This window comes from Sinocyclocheilus rhinocerous, unplaced genomic scaffold (assembly GCF_001515625.1).
Source record: "Sinocyclocheilus rhinocerous isolate Xijiao unplaced genomic scaffold, SAMN03320098_v1.1 scaffold478, whole genome shotgun sequence".
NCBI lineage: Eukaryota > Metazoa > Chordata > Actinopteri > Cypriniformes > Cyprinidae > Sinocyclocheilus > Sinocyclocheilus rhinocerous.
In genome coordinates this window covers 1,298,101-1,312,827 of record NW_015651483.1, presented here as the reverse complement: position 1 = coordinate 1,312,827, position 14,727 = coordinate 1,298,101, and the positions used below count along the sequence as shown (strand labels likewise).

At 35.7% G+C, this 14,727-nt stretch overlaps 1 protein-coding gene across 1 annotated transcript in view; it reads right to left on the bottom strand.

Moving 5' to 3' along the window:
- LOC107712876 (disabled homolog 1-like) overlaps nt 1-14,727 on the bottom strand; it is a 457,572-nt gene that overhangs the window by 237,517 nt on the left and 205,328 nt on the right. The window contains exon 4 of the mRNA XM_016518249.1: nt 10,059-10,067. The gene's annotated coding sequence lies outside the window, so the exon portion shown is untranslated. The remainder of the gene's footprint in view (nt 1-10,058; nt 10,068-14,727) is intronic.

The following is a 14,727-nucleotide window of genomic DNA, read 5'->3' as shown; positions in this document are numbered from 1 at the left end:
TGTGTATGTTAGACCAGTTTAAGTGTTTGTGTGTATGTTAGACCAGTTTAAGTGTTTGTGTGTATGTTAGACCAGTTTAAGTGTTTATGTGTATGTTAGACTAGTTTAAGTGTTTATGTAGTTAATAAAGTCATTTATTTGTATCACACTTGACGTTGTTCATTGTTTACTCATAACTGGCGTCCCTAATCATGCAGATTTATGCTGCAGGCTCTGTGTAGAGTTGTACAGTAAGAAAGTTATTTCCCTTAACCAGGAAATTAACGTTCTTAGAATTGACAGACAGTTGACCCTGAGAGGTCAAGTAAATATCTACAGCGGATCTAAATATTTATAATTAATTATAACTAGTTATGATTAATTATTCATATTTCCCCATGAGCTGATTCGCTACATAATAATAATAATAATTATTATTATTATTAAAAGTGAATGAACAAAAAAACAAATGCCAAACAAATTAAATAATAAAAAAGCTATTTCACATTTTCTGATAACTTTGTATAGTTAACAACAACACTAATACTAATACTCCTACTACTACTACTACTACTACTACTAGAAAGTTATTTCCCTTAACCAGGAAATTAACGTTCTTAGAATTGACAGACAGTTGACCCTGAGAGGTCAAGTAAATATCTACAGCGGATCTAAATATTTATAATTAATTATAACTAGTTATGATTAATTATTCATATTTCCCCATGAGCTGATTCGCTACATAATAATAATAATAATTATTATTATTATTAAAAGTGAATGAACAAAAAAACAAATGCCAAACAAATTAAATAATAAAAAAGCTATTTCACATTTTCTGATAACTTTGTATAGTTAACAACAACACTAATACTACTACTCCTACTACTACTACTACTACTACTACTACTAATAATAATAATAAACATCCTTAAACATTGACAAAACTGTAAATTATATTGTAAATTGTTGGTTGTTTACTACCAAACAATGAAAAATCATTTAAATTGGCAAATATTATTTGAAGATTATTATTATTATTATTATTATTGCTGTTGTACTTAACTAAACATTATTGTTAATATTTATTAGTATATTTCTGTGCCTACTAAGAAACTACTAAAATCCTTCTTGCAAATCAACAAAAGGGCAATCAATCAATCAATCAAATTTGTGAATCAGAAAACATTTGACAGTAATTTTAATTTCAGGGCAAAACCATTAGAATGGACTGTTCTAAAAACTGTCCATAAAACCAGCTGTGAGGAGGCACTTTCACAACTCAGGGACTGCTCGCACTGCACACACACACACACAACTCCTCATACATGCATTCACTCTCCCTGTATCGCACACACATAAGTGGCAGTAGTCAGTTGAAAGAGTGTGTATATCAGGTCCCAAGGCAAATAAACTCACCAATGTACATAATCAAACAGACAGAGGGGACAAGTCAGTGATTTTAATGTCTGAAAGAGTTCAGTCTCTTTCCGTTACCATTGCTGCTGTGTCTCTGTCTCTCTCGTGTGTGTATAGTGTGGCAGAAGGGGAGACCCTAGAGGAAGTTGTCAAGTTGGCATCTGTTTTGATTCAGAGCTGTTGACAGCAATGAGTGACAGAGACTCCACAGCAACACAACACAATTCTCATAACATCAATTATTCACACAGACACCCACCTACCCGTCTACCCACAGACACAGATTCACACTCTCACACGGCATTGCTCTCTCACACTCTCTTTCTCTAACCTGGGCTTGTATCTTGCCAGTCCTGATCAGTTACAAAACAATAGAAGAACACTTTTTGCTGTGCAGGTGGAGTATGACAATGCACTGTACTGTCTCAATGCATTTACAGTGGCTACGTGAGGCTGGATAAGAATAGACTGTGTGTGCGTGTGTGTGCATGCGGTGCTAGCGTGGCATGTAGCTGCAGGCTGTGCTTCAGGCAAGTTCTGTGTTTTAGTGCAAGTGTCACTATTAAACTCTGAGCTACCTGTCACACACATACACTCATTACACTCGCACACACAGTGTCCCGGTGTCTCGTACACCCCGCAGAAATGACCTGCCTGAGACGAGCTAACAAATCACAGTTTTGTCTCAAGTCAGGAATGCTCTTTTAGCTCAGTTCGCTGTCTCTGAGAACAATACTCCGGTATTACGTGAGCTCAAAGCTTTGCAGCAAACCCGGGGAGAGGGAGCGGGGGAACCAAAGGGCAAAGGTAAACAGTTTCTTGCATTCTACATTCAGTTTTTCTAAGAGAGCCAAGATCCTGCTCTAGACATGCACTAAGATACTTACACAAACGCTAAAACACATAAACATACATTTATAATTAAAGATTTAGGGATGCACAGAACATTTTCATGCATGGGTTGCATTAGGGATTATTAAGCCCCCCTTTATAGTAAAGTCCTGAGTGTTTTTCATCATTTGAAAAACACTTTTTAATCAATCAATCAATCAATCAATCTTTTTAAATATATTTACTAAACTTAACAAATATAACCAACTTAAATAAATGGGGAAAAAGTGTCTACCAAATGAATAAAATACAATATAAATGCCCCCCACAAAACAAAACATTGTGCAGGAATTGCATGAAGTTGAAGTTGCACAAAACCTGTCGGCGAGTGAAAATCGGGGCTAAAATCGTACAGTGCGAACTCGCCATTAAACTAATACAAGACAATAAAAAAAATGGAAAAAGTACCAAATAAGCTCAAATATATTTACAAATGAGGATTTGAAAAACCCACATATTTCACATTTTGCTGGAACTGTAAAATAATAATAATAATAATAAAATTCAAAAGAACAAGCAAACAGACAGACTTATTTACTATTATTATTATTATTATTAATACATTCAAAAGATGAAATAAATAAATGGTCCTTATTAGAAGATAATAAAAATGCAAAGAAAGAAAGAAAAAAAAAAGTGCCTAACAAACAAATTTTTTTTTTTAAAATAATGACTAAAAAAATCCCACATATTTCACATTATGCTGGAATGGTGTATAATAATAATAATAATAATAATAATAATAATAAATACTATTATAATAGTATTTATTTATTTTTTATACATCATTATATTATTCAAAACCATACATCCAATTTCTGACCATTGGGCATGTCTAAAACTGAGATTATTAGCAGGACCTTTTAACTACAATAATATTGAAAGATTCACCTCATAAAAATACTGTTCAGTGATGTAAACTTGCAACATTTATTTGTCTATCATATGCCTGTCTTTCAGCAAAGGATGGACTCATATTCATTTACAGATATCTACTGACCTAACGTCCCTCTTATAGTGTGGATCTCTATCATCCATGGCATGGCACAGTGCATATTGCCTACCAGCAATTCCTAAACCCCCCAAAATCTCCCACACATCCAAAGACGCATCCTTTCCCCTTTGAAGTCATGCCTACCCCATGACGTTCCAATCTTTCCTAGAGGAGAAGACCCAAGAAAGGGAATTTAGACTGGAATGAGACAAAGCCATCCTCATCTTTCCAAATGATAATGAGTGGAGGAAACACACTCTTCCTGCCACCGTCTGACCGTGCCTTATTCTGTTATCAAAGTCTCTTTTTATCCCACTTATTCTTTTCTCGTTCAATTAAATCAAAATGAGCATGAAGAGAACCTCCGCAAGTGAGGAATTCTGCTTTCTAGACATCCTTCAAACATTCGGCTGAAATGGCCAAATCCTAAGCAAGACAATGGAATGGATGGGGGAGCATTTTTGGTTTAGAGACTCATATTTAATGAGGATGGGGGATATGACAATGGTTTGTGTGGTTAGCGGAAAAGAGGGTTTGTGGGGGTGGGAATAACGTTTCAGCACAAGCCATGCCAAGATTCGTGTTTAGCAAACATCATTTGCATAGGACTAATACGAGCCGAGTTGTGAGTCACAGTAATTTTCATATATTTGCATATAATTAATGCCTTGCCCCATCTCCGCAATGATTGTTTCTGATGCAAAAAAGGTAAACAAACACAGAATGAGCGGATGTAAACAGTAGTAAGCACACACAGCAGATGCGTGTACAAATGACAGATAGACATGAACCAGCGGGGGGTGTTACTGCAACAGCAAGGTCAAGACAGTGTTGGTTTTCTTTGAATTTGAATGTATGCTTTTATTCAACTACACTCTTAAGCTCTGTTCCAACTCGCTGTCTAGGTAAACAACATACTGAAGCTTCATAAGTTTAAAGTCCATTTCAAACAGTGGCCAGCAAAATTGTTATGCCTTATGGCCAAAAACAAAGGTGTCATGGTACAGTATATACCCAAAATTCCTATACAATACAATAAAGTTTCCTGCTGAAATTAACACTAGTAGATAGTAAAACACCAACAACTTTATGCCTTTTCACACTGTGAAGTTTACAATTGCAATAATTTGTAAACTAATACATTTTGACATTTGCATCACATAACCCACTCCATATGTATGGCTTTTCTGACATCGTAAACTTGCTCGGTGGCACACCTGGTACAACATTGCACTTGTTATGTGGTACAACAAAAGTGACTTGTAGAAGCAGACTGAAATGGCATGGTTGCTTCAATGATGGGTTTTTACCAAGTTTGCTTTTGTTAACACTATCAGTTAGGTTTAGGTTAGGGTTTATTGTAGGTGGTTCAGTACTTTCAAACACGATAAAGCCCTTTTAGCACCACTCACTGGACATTTCACTTTGAAAGTGTTGCAAAAGATGCATGAAGCAACATCATTTTGCAGAAATGACGCCACAAGCATGTTTTTCCGATGAGTCTGGGTGACATATAACCATTGTGGATATATACAGTTGTTATGTCCTCAACATAACATAAAGGCGGAGGCAGGCACAGGCTCGTTTTAACAGGGGATATTTATTATTAAGTTAATATTTAATGACGTAGCGACCCCTTTCAAAATGACAGAAATATTTTTCTATATCCTTTTCACAAAAAGGAGGACCCATCCTCCGACTTCGGCCGACGTCAAATTCACTAGATGCGGAGGCAGCTTTAGCACTCAATTCTAACTCAATCTTCCTTAAGGCAAAGTCATGATCCATTTCACGTTTTCTCAATTCCAATTTCGCCGTTTCGAAGTCTATTTGTTTCTCTGCTAAAGCCAGCTCTTTTAATCTAACAGCGAGTGCACCTTCCGACTGCTCACTCGCCTCTTCCACAATGGAAGTATCTACGGGCCCTTTTAAAATGCCCAACTCAACGAGATTGCCTTTTAAGACATTACACAAAGTTTATTTTAACGTCCTATGCCTCGGAGCAATTTTAATATTATACTTTTCCGCTATCTGCAGCAACTGCTCTTTGGTATAAGTGGAAAGCATCTGTAACTACAGAAAGAAAAACACATATTCAGGTACTAGGGCTGTAAAATTAACACGCATTCTCCTGATCATGATTATTCAATTCCATTTATTTGGTCTTTATTTGGAATGCACATCAACATTTCATATATATGTACGCAAAAAGTGAACAATTTATAACAATTCATGTTATTTTAAAATTACATTTTGTTAATTTTTAATACAGTGGTAGCCAAAATTATTAGAACACTAGTATTTGTTCAAGGAGTCTGACAACAGCCAGTGCTCCACACAGAGATCTGATCTGATCATCATGCACGAAGAAACAGAACAAACTGAGACAGACTAAATCCAGAAGAACTGTGGCATCGTCTCCAAGATGCTTCAAGAAACCTACCTGCAAACAGCAAAAGATAGAAATAACTGACTTAAACCATTTTTTTAGCTGGTGAAAATACTAGTGTTCTAATAATTTTTGGCCACCACTATGCACCAATAGACAAAAAAGCACACTAGAGATTGGAACAAACCCTTAAGATGTGTCTGAAATCACAAACTGTTAAGAGTATGCACTGCATTTGTGCAATCATTTGTATTTGGATGCTCATTCAAAGTGCTGAATTTCACATACTACAATATAGTGTACTATATTACATACTCTTTTAACTGAAATGAATTCTGAAATGAATGTTAACAGACAGATTTCTCCATGTATTATAGACCTCCTTGGTTCTACAATCCCTGAATTGTACCCTGCAATCTTTCTCCCAGTATGAGCAAGAGTTTAAAGAACCATGTAGGAACTGTATCATCTGGTCTCAAAATAGTAAGAATGGACATGCCAACATCATATGTGGCCTAAGCATTTCATCCTGCAGATCAATTAGAGCTGGAGTGCAGTGAAAAAACTCAAATCCATCTTTCTTCTTCAGCACAGTGACCATTGATCTGGAGCAGCCCACTGATTTTCACCAAAATGAGGGAAAAAATATGGATTGATCCAGTGTGGCCTTAATTGGTGCCTCAGTGAAAGTGGAAGCATTGATTGCAACACAGTTCAGATCGAGAAAGAGAGAGTTTGAGTTTAGCTCAATGTTTATAGGAAGTTTGGACAGCGAAGTCCAGAGATTCACATTATTTCTCTCTCTTTTCTTTCTATGCATCTGTCTATATGGTACAGCTGATCATTATCTCTATGCGTGGATAGGTCCCAGCGCTCCCCGTTGTCCTAGACACAAACACAGGAGCCAATTATTGAGGCACATGAGAACCTAATCCTCTTTGATGGTCCACATTGTTGAAGGTTAGTTAATAGAAACCAGTATAATTGAATCTGCTATTTGTGTTAGGAGTGATGGCGATGAGGATGACTTTAAGATGCAATGGAACAGCTGAAGTATCTTCAAGAAATGAACAGGATTAGTTGCTTGCATTACCATAGAAATCAGCTCCATTCTGCTCCATGAACGTGTAATGTAGAGTAATACTCCTCGCCGGCTCTTGGGGGTTCCATCTGCATTATGGAATGCCTCATTAATCATGCATGCTACCTCATTTGCATATTCAAATCTATACGGCAAAAATTCCACTGTGAAATAAGCATAGAGAACCCATTTGATATCGCAGGTGAACCAGACCTCACAGATTCGGTAATTAGTTGCGTGAGGTGTAGTTGTGCATGTGTGTGTGTCATGTACATATTAGAGCATTTAAAATGTTGGGCGTAGAAGAATATATCTATTATAGAAGGGTTTCAAATGTCACTTACATAGGAAACCATAGTAATGCCTTAGAAAACACCATATTAACTGAGAACACCTTAGCAACTGCATATCCAAGCACCCAGAACAACATTATTTAGTGGTGAGTTTTGCACAGGCAAACAAAGTTGTACAAATTTTTGCCATATTTGAAAATCTGCACAGTACCACTGATTAAAGCATTTTTGAGATTTTAACATTCAAGATTTACTGTACACTTATTTTGATGATGCTGAAATGGTAACAGCTAATTTTCATCATTTATAGTGATGCATTTACCCATGATGCATACCCATTGTTTTTTGTTTTGTTTTGTTTTGTTTTGTTTTGTTTTGTTTGTTGCATTGCATTGCATTGCATTGCATTGTATTCATATGAAAAAAATGCTCAATTTCTGACCTGGGCATGTCTGAGGTTGAAACTCAAGTTTAGTGGGACTGTCATGAATGTTATTTCTCTCCCTTTTTTAAATGGCAGAGAAAAAAATGAGACAATAAATAAATAAATAATCTTAGACCTGTGGCTGATTATTGGCAGGCATCACTCTTTCTCTCTCAATCACTTTCTCTCTTTCCTTCTTCAGCATGGGCAGCATCTTCCCAAACTTTTAATGGGTATTTTAATTAGTTTGCGTTTTAATCTATATCTCATTAGGCAGAGACTCCATTCACTTCAACTGCAATAGGAGAGGCAGACTGTCTCTTTAAAAATGTACCTGAACCAGTGACATCAAAACTGCCTCTGGGAGCCAAATTCCTTTATGATCTTTGACAGTTTTTTGACTTCAACTTTTCAAATCGATTATAACAATTGTATTGAATAACAAAATAGAAACATTTAACAGTTTTTTTTTATTTTATTTCAGTTTATATTGTGAATATAACTTTCTGTTTCCTTTGGACAGTAATATAAGACAATATTTAGGCAGGTTACAGAAGTTCTGTGTCCTTCACCAACCAATTTCACAGATTGTACAAAAATCACACACACACACACACACACACACAAATCCCACTGACCACCCCACTGAGAAGCAGGTCTAATCACCCCAGATCATCTCCACTTATCCTATTCCTATCCCTTGCTTTTCCCCCATTTCCTCTGGCGTTCATACTGTGCTCACTGGGCACATTTCATTAAACCACAGAACAGCAGGAGAAAGAGATGAGGAACAGACACAAAACGCACATGCACCGACTAAGAGGGAGAGGGAGAAAGAGGCTGCAGCTATTGGGTTTGTGACAAATGCTGCATATTGTAAACTCTTAAGTAATCATATCACTGCAAAAGCCATTTACAGTTCATACATATGTAAATGACACAACATTACTGTAATATGACAATGTTTCCTTGCTTCTCTGCATCGCTGCATGATAAATTAAACATGTACGAAGCTGTGCGTGTATTCCTTGGAGAAATATGTACATACATATAATCTATGAAACTTTAAAATGCAAAACGTGTGTCAGTAAATGAGAGGCATCATGGGAGATGCTGATGAATGTACTGACCCTCAGCTGATGAGGGACTTCAGACACATACATATAATTAGTCCCGTATCTCACTAATGCACAGAAATATGGCTATATTTAAAGGTCAAAATGACCTCAAAAAGCGATGAGGGCAAAACAGAGAACGTTAGTGTACTGATAATGTAATCCATGTATATCCAAGTAGCAGATCTCCTAGCTATTGTTTCATTTGGCTTTTGTCATCTGTTTCACTTTTGGCTTTCTTTCATGAGAGTTCACAGTCAGCAGTCATAGAGTCTCTTCCATTGATTCAGGCTTTAACCTAGTTAACACACACACACACCCAAACCATTACAGTACTGTGTCGTTTTTGATGCATAACACGTCTTGCGTCTCCCTAAGCTTCCTATAGACTGGGTTATGGAGTCCTAGCAGATATCGAACGCTGAACATGGAGATGAATATTCAATCTGTGGGAGGAAAAACTCACTTTATTCTGGCGTCTCAGAGGAATGTTCATGCTCAGGCCATCCAAGATGTAGATGAGTTTGTTTCTTCATCAAACTATAACTCTTTCTCCGGTGAAAAAGTCCATCCCGATGTGGCCCTCTCACATCAAAATCCTTTTGAGTTTAGAACTGTTTTCGCTTCTAAATGTGCTTGACCTGTGCACGACTCTCCTGATTCAGATGAGATAACTTTTTCACCAGAGAAAATACTGAACTTTCACCATCATTACTCCAGTCTTACGTTTCACATGATTCTTCAGAAATCATTCTAATATGCTGATTTGCTGCTCAAGAAACATTTATTATTAATATATATAAATATTAAGCAGCACAACTGTTTTCACAGCATATATGCTGAAAACAGTTGTGCTGCTTAATATTTTTTGGGGAAATCAGGATTCTTTGAACTAGAAAGTTCAAAAGAACAGCATTTGTTTTTTAAATTGAATAGTTTTCACTATCATTTTCAATCAGTTTAATGCACCCTTGATTTATTTATTTATTTACTTATTTAATTACATATTTACTTACTTATTTACTTAAATAATAAAACAAAATTAAAACTTAAATACATTATTTGGGTAAAAGAGATTTTAAATTCACATTGATCACATTGTTTTGGTAAATAAACACTGTTTTGATGAAAGAAACCTTCTATAAACATGGAGTTGGTAAAATGAAATATCACCAGGTTATTTCATTCAATGACTCCTGTTCACACAGCACTTTTCTAAAAGTGACACCTGCTTTGAAAATAACTCAGACTTCCCTATAAATGATACTTGAAAAGGAGTTTTATGATGATACAGCATATCATATAGCCAGGTTTACGACAGACAAAAAAAAAACACAAAAAAAATAGGAGACGAATGCTTCTATTTCTGAGGCAGCACATCGCTGAATGGGAATCAATTGGGACGAATAAATCACACAGAAGAGAGAGAGACGGGTCCATCTGGGAACAGAGAGAATGATTTAAAACACTAACCTGATCCGACTGATTCCACACAAGGCAATGCATGAAGAGAAGGAAGAGAAAAGAGAAAGAGAGCGGGATCAAAAGCATGTCACAAACACATACCTGACATTCAACACACGAACATGCAATCTGTGCTGATTGTGGCATTAAATTAGCTATGGCCTGGAAACATCTCAAGAATCCTAAAACATCTTTACATGACGACCTCAGACAATCCGTGCGTGATAACAGCGACAACCCCCTCTTTTGGCATCCATTGCATCTGTTACAGAGTAATTTGTATCAGTGTGTGATTAACTTCCTGCTGTTGTCTGCTAAGACGTGTCCTCTTGCAAAACAACAAGAAAAGAGCCTGTGAGGTTACCGTGATGAAATATAATAATAGGTTTTTGTCATGACCCTCAGTAGATATGATAGGCTTCCCGGGGTGAGACACACACAAACACACAATCTCATGTTTATCAACCACAGAATAAATCCCAGAATGCTTTAAAGAGGGGTACGGGACAAAGCACTGAAACGCAATTGGACAAGAGAGTCCCTTGAGTTATGAAACTCTAACCTTTTCATTATGGTGATATATCTGGCATGAGGCCCCACTAGTGTTGTCAGGGTAACCCCGTGATGAACCTTGACAAAGCCCCTGAGACGCAGAATGAGATGACTGCAAGCCGATCCCTGCCCAGCACACGACACACACCACATCATGTTATATGCAGCTGGATCACTGTTCATGCTCAGGCCATCCAAGATGTAGATGAGTTTGTTTCTTCATCAAACTATAACTCTTTCTCCGGTGAAAAAGTCCATCCCGATGTGGCCCTCTCACATCAAAATCCTTTTGAGTTTAGAACTGTTTTCGCTTCTAAATGTGCTTGACCTGTGCACGACTCTCCTGATTCAGATGAGATAACTTTTTCACCAGAGAAAGCAATACAGTATTATGAAAAGATACAATAAAAATCAATGGGGTTCAGTGTTGTTTTGCACCCCACTGACTTTCATTGTATGGGAAAAAGCAGTCGAAACATTCTTCAACATATTTTATTTTGTGTTACACAGAAGAAAGTCAGTGAGAAAATGACAGAAACTATAACTTTAAGAGCTGCTAGTTTTGTTCAGGCTTAGCATTTATAACAAATGTTGTTTATAAAGAATAATAAAAATGTATGTTTATGTGTATAGCGAGAGGAATTAAAATATTTTTATAGTATTTATAATGCTTGTGAAAGTTTTGTTTTATTTACCGTATTTGACTAATTTCTTAATGTATTTTACATTATTTCTGAGTGTAATAATAAAATGTGTCTAATACACCAGTGTGATTTATTTGTGTTTTTTTCCCCTCTCAATAATGCAATTCTGACCCAGTGCTTAGTTTCCCAGAAAATACAGTATATTTCTGTAATATAACTGAATACATTACTGGGTAAACCACCCTCAAACAAATAAGGATTACTAGTTAGTACTTGCTAAAGCAACTATCACTATTTCGAGTGCTCAGCAACCCCATATCCATAAGCAATGAACTTTGGTGCTATGCTTTTTATGCTTCAGATATGAATATGTAAAGTTGTGTGGGTAACTATGCTATTTCTAAGCAATTGGACTCTACAGGTGGACTCTTGATGTCAGTCAGTAAGAAACTCCATAGCAATAGCCCAGAGCAACTGCATATCAACATGCTAAACACCACTTTGAACACCTTAGCAACCACCCACAACACCCTAGCATTATGAAAGCAAGTTTTTCTTAGACAAACACACTCAAGTTGTAACACCTACTGTGTTGGTGACAAAATGGGTTTTTAGTAAATCTAGTTCAAAGAATTGTTTTGAACCTATGTTTAGAACATGTGTTTGACCTGCTCATTGCCTTAACCACCAGCCTACCAGGACTTACACTTGACTATTTAAGATTCAACACACAATTCAGAGCAGCATTTGCTGTTGGAAAAATAATCTAATATACACTAAGTGCATTGTGCTAAACTCAGCCAAGATTCAAAAGCCTCTGCACCCATTTCAGCACAATATAGCAACTACAAGACCTCCATACTCCTCCTGCCTCAAGGTTACAGCTTAAAAATGTTCCTGATCCAATTAAAAATGGATTAGCCTTGGCGAAGGAGTGTATCAGAGAGTGTGTTATCAGGTCCAGTGTTCTTAGGCAGGTGTGCCAGGTGTAGTACTGCTATCATAGACCAACTCGCAACATGTCCTTGAAAACCGTTATCGGTGTAAATATCCAGAATACATGAGTCAAGCTCGTAAGAAGAGCCTCTCCTCATAACACTAAAGAGTTATCATCAGCTCATCACCAAAATATTGACATTCATTTAAATTAGGCCAACATGCAATTAAGTAAACTGATTAATCCGCAGAGATTTTTGCAGTCAAATGTATTAATTCATACAATTATAATTATACAATTATTAAATAAATCCAATTTAAAATAAAATGTAATTATTTTATATAATTGTGTCAATAATTATTCAATTACATACCAGCATTCAAAAAAAAAAAAAAAAAAATGGGAAATGATATCAGAAATTGTGTATCAAGGTCAATAAATCTCTTAAAGCATATGATTTTTTAATATATATTTTTATAACAAGTAAAGGTTAGTTCAGGTAGTAATATGTCAAATGGTGCAACTAACCAAAAACTGAATATTAATGAATGAATAAATTAATTAATTCATTAATTCATTCATAATATTCATACAAAAATACTTGTTTACTTTGAAGAATAGATTTAAAAACTTTAAAAAAGCATAATTTTTTACTTGATGGTTACACCACATGACATTTAAGCATCATTAAATTGAAACTTTTGAAAACTATATAAATGTTTTTCAAAACCATATGAAACCAACTTGAACACACACTGAAAAAAATGTGTAGAATAATTTGCAGATAGAAATTGCTAATAAATTTCACAATTCATTACAAAGAACAAACAAATGGCAAGTAACACAATGAATTTAACATGAAATTTTGAAGCAGAAAGACTGAAGTTGTATTTTCTTGTAAAATGCAATCCAATATTTACAATGCAAGAGTAAATTTTGAAAACTTTTTGTTAAACTACATTTTATTTTCTTAATCAATGACACACTTTATTTTTCACGTATCCAATAACAAATACTGATTAATACTCCACTGTCCCTCAACCATGTGAATTGTGCTGTTTTAAAGTTTATAGTCTTGATTCAATAGTCAGTCTGTGGTATGCAGAAAGATTTGACAACATTTTGACAACATTTTCTTTATTATCGACACTCTAATTTGTCATTGACCAATATTTATACAAACATATAATTTGAGTGAATTTGTAAACTAAAAAATGTACATCATGCACTTGAGCTAGTATGAACAAATGCCACAAACATGTCACAAACTAGTCCATTGGATTAGTGACCGAGGAATAGCACAGAATGTCCCTCTGCAGTTAATAATTTTATCCCTTAAATCAGATTTTGATCATCAAAATTACATTTTTAAATGTTTTTTTTTTCCCATGAAAATAATTGGAATATTATGGCTTGAATATAACTCTACACCCATATCTCTTTTAATATATGCAATGCAGACCAATGAATATGCAAATTAGTCCCGCCTCCACTCAATCACACCAGCTCAGACCTGATCCTTTTTCAATGGGTTAACTGTAGTCGTAAATGGCAAATGGCAATATTATCTTAGTCATGTATGTTTGCAACAGACACTGATTCCAATGAAGAGGTACTGTAGAGTAAATTATACAGGTTTAAGTCCTTCTATCTGAATGGTAATGCATTTTATACATCACTCTCTACAACGTCACATAACGGTAACTGTATCATCAGCCATTGGCGTGATAAACAAAGCGCTAATAATGTGTTGTTAATTTTACACAAACCATGTTCCTGTTCACCATCTCAAAAAGCTACCTTCCCAAAATCAACATCCTTAAGGTGCAGTCACACTCACTTTTTGTTTCATTGACATACGCACGCGAATGCGAGAGACTGGAAACGCAAACCCATATGAGGATAGTTTTGCATTGTGACCAATTGAAGATCAGCGCCGAGCTCTTAGCTGAATTAGAGGAACACAAACTTTAAATCTGCAGGATTACAGTATTGTAGTAAAGTGGCTTAGAATGATTTTTTTAACATTTTGAATGTATTATATGTTGAATTAGGTTTTTTTTTTTTTTAAGACACTGCAGAAGCATGACTTCATATTATGACCATTGCTGTGTCTGTAGATATTTTGCATGCCCAAAGTCTATTGTGACCACAGCTTTTTTTATGCAGAAACACTTTACTAATGATATAAAAAGCCCCACCCTACATGTTTACGGGATTGGCATGTTTGTGATGGTAACAGGCTGTTTTTTGAGACTGTCTTTGGTAGCCTGCAGGTTTAAGGAGAAAATGCTCAGCTATGATGTTGACTGATGAATGTGCACATGGTTTGACTTTAAGGATGCTAAAAACACCAGATAAAAACCATGTTAAATATTTCAGAATCCTGAAATCGCGTTCAATTCAAGGCTTAAACAAAGGAAAAATCACAGATTTTCACCAACAAGTCCAATATAGCTGAAAAAAGTCAAAGTGTGAGGCCAGTATATACTTTCATTCAGAGCTTGAGAGAGAGAGAGAGTGTGTGAGAGTGTGTGTGTGTGTG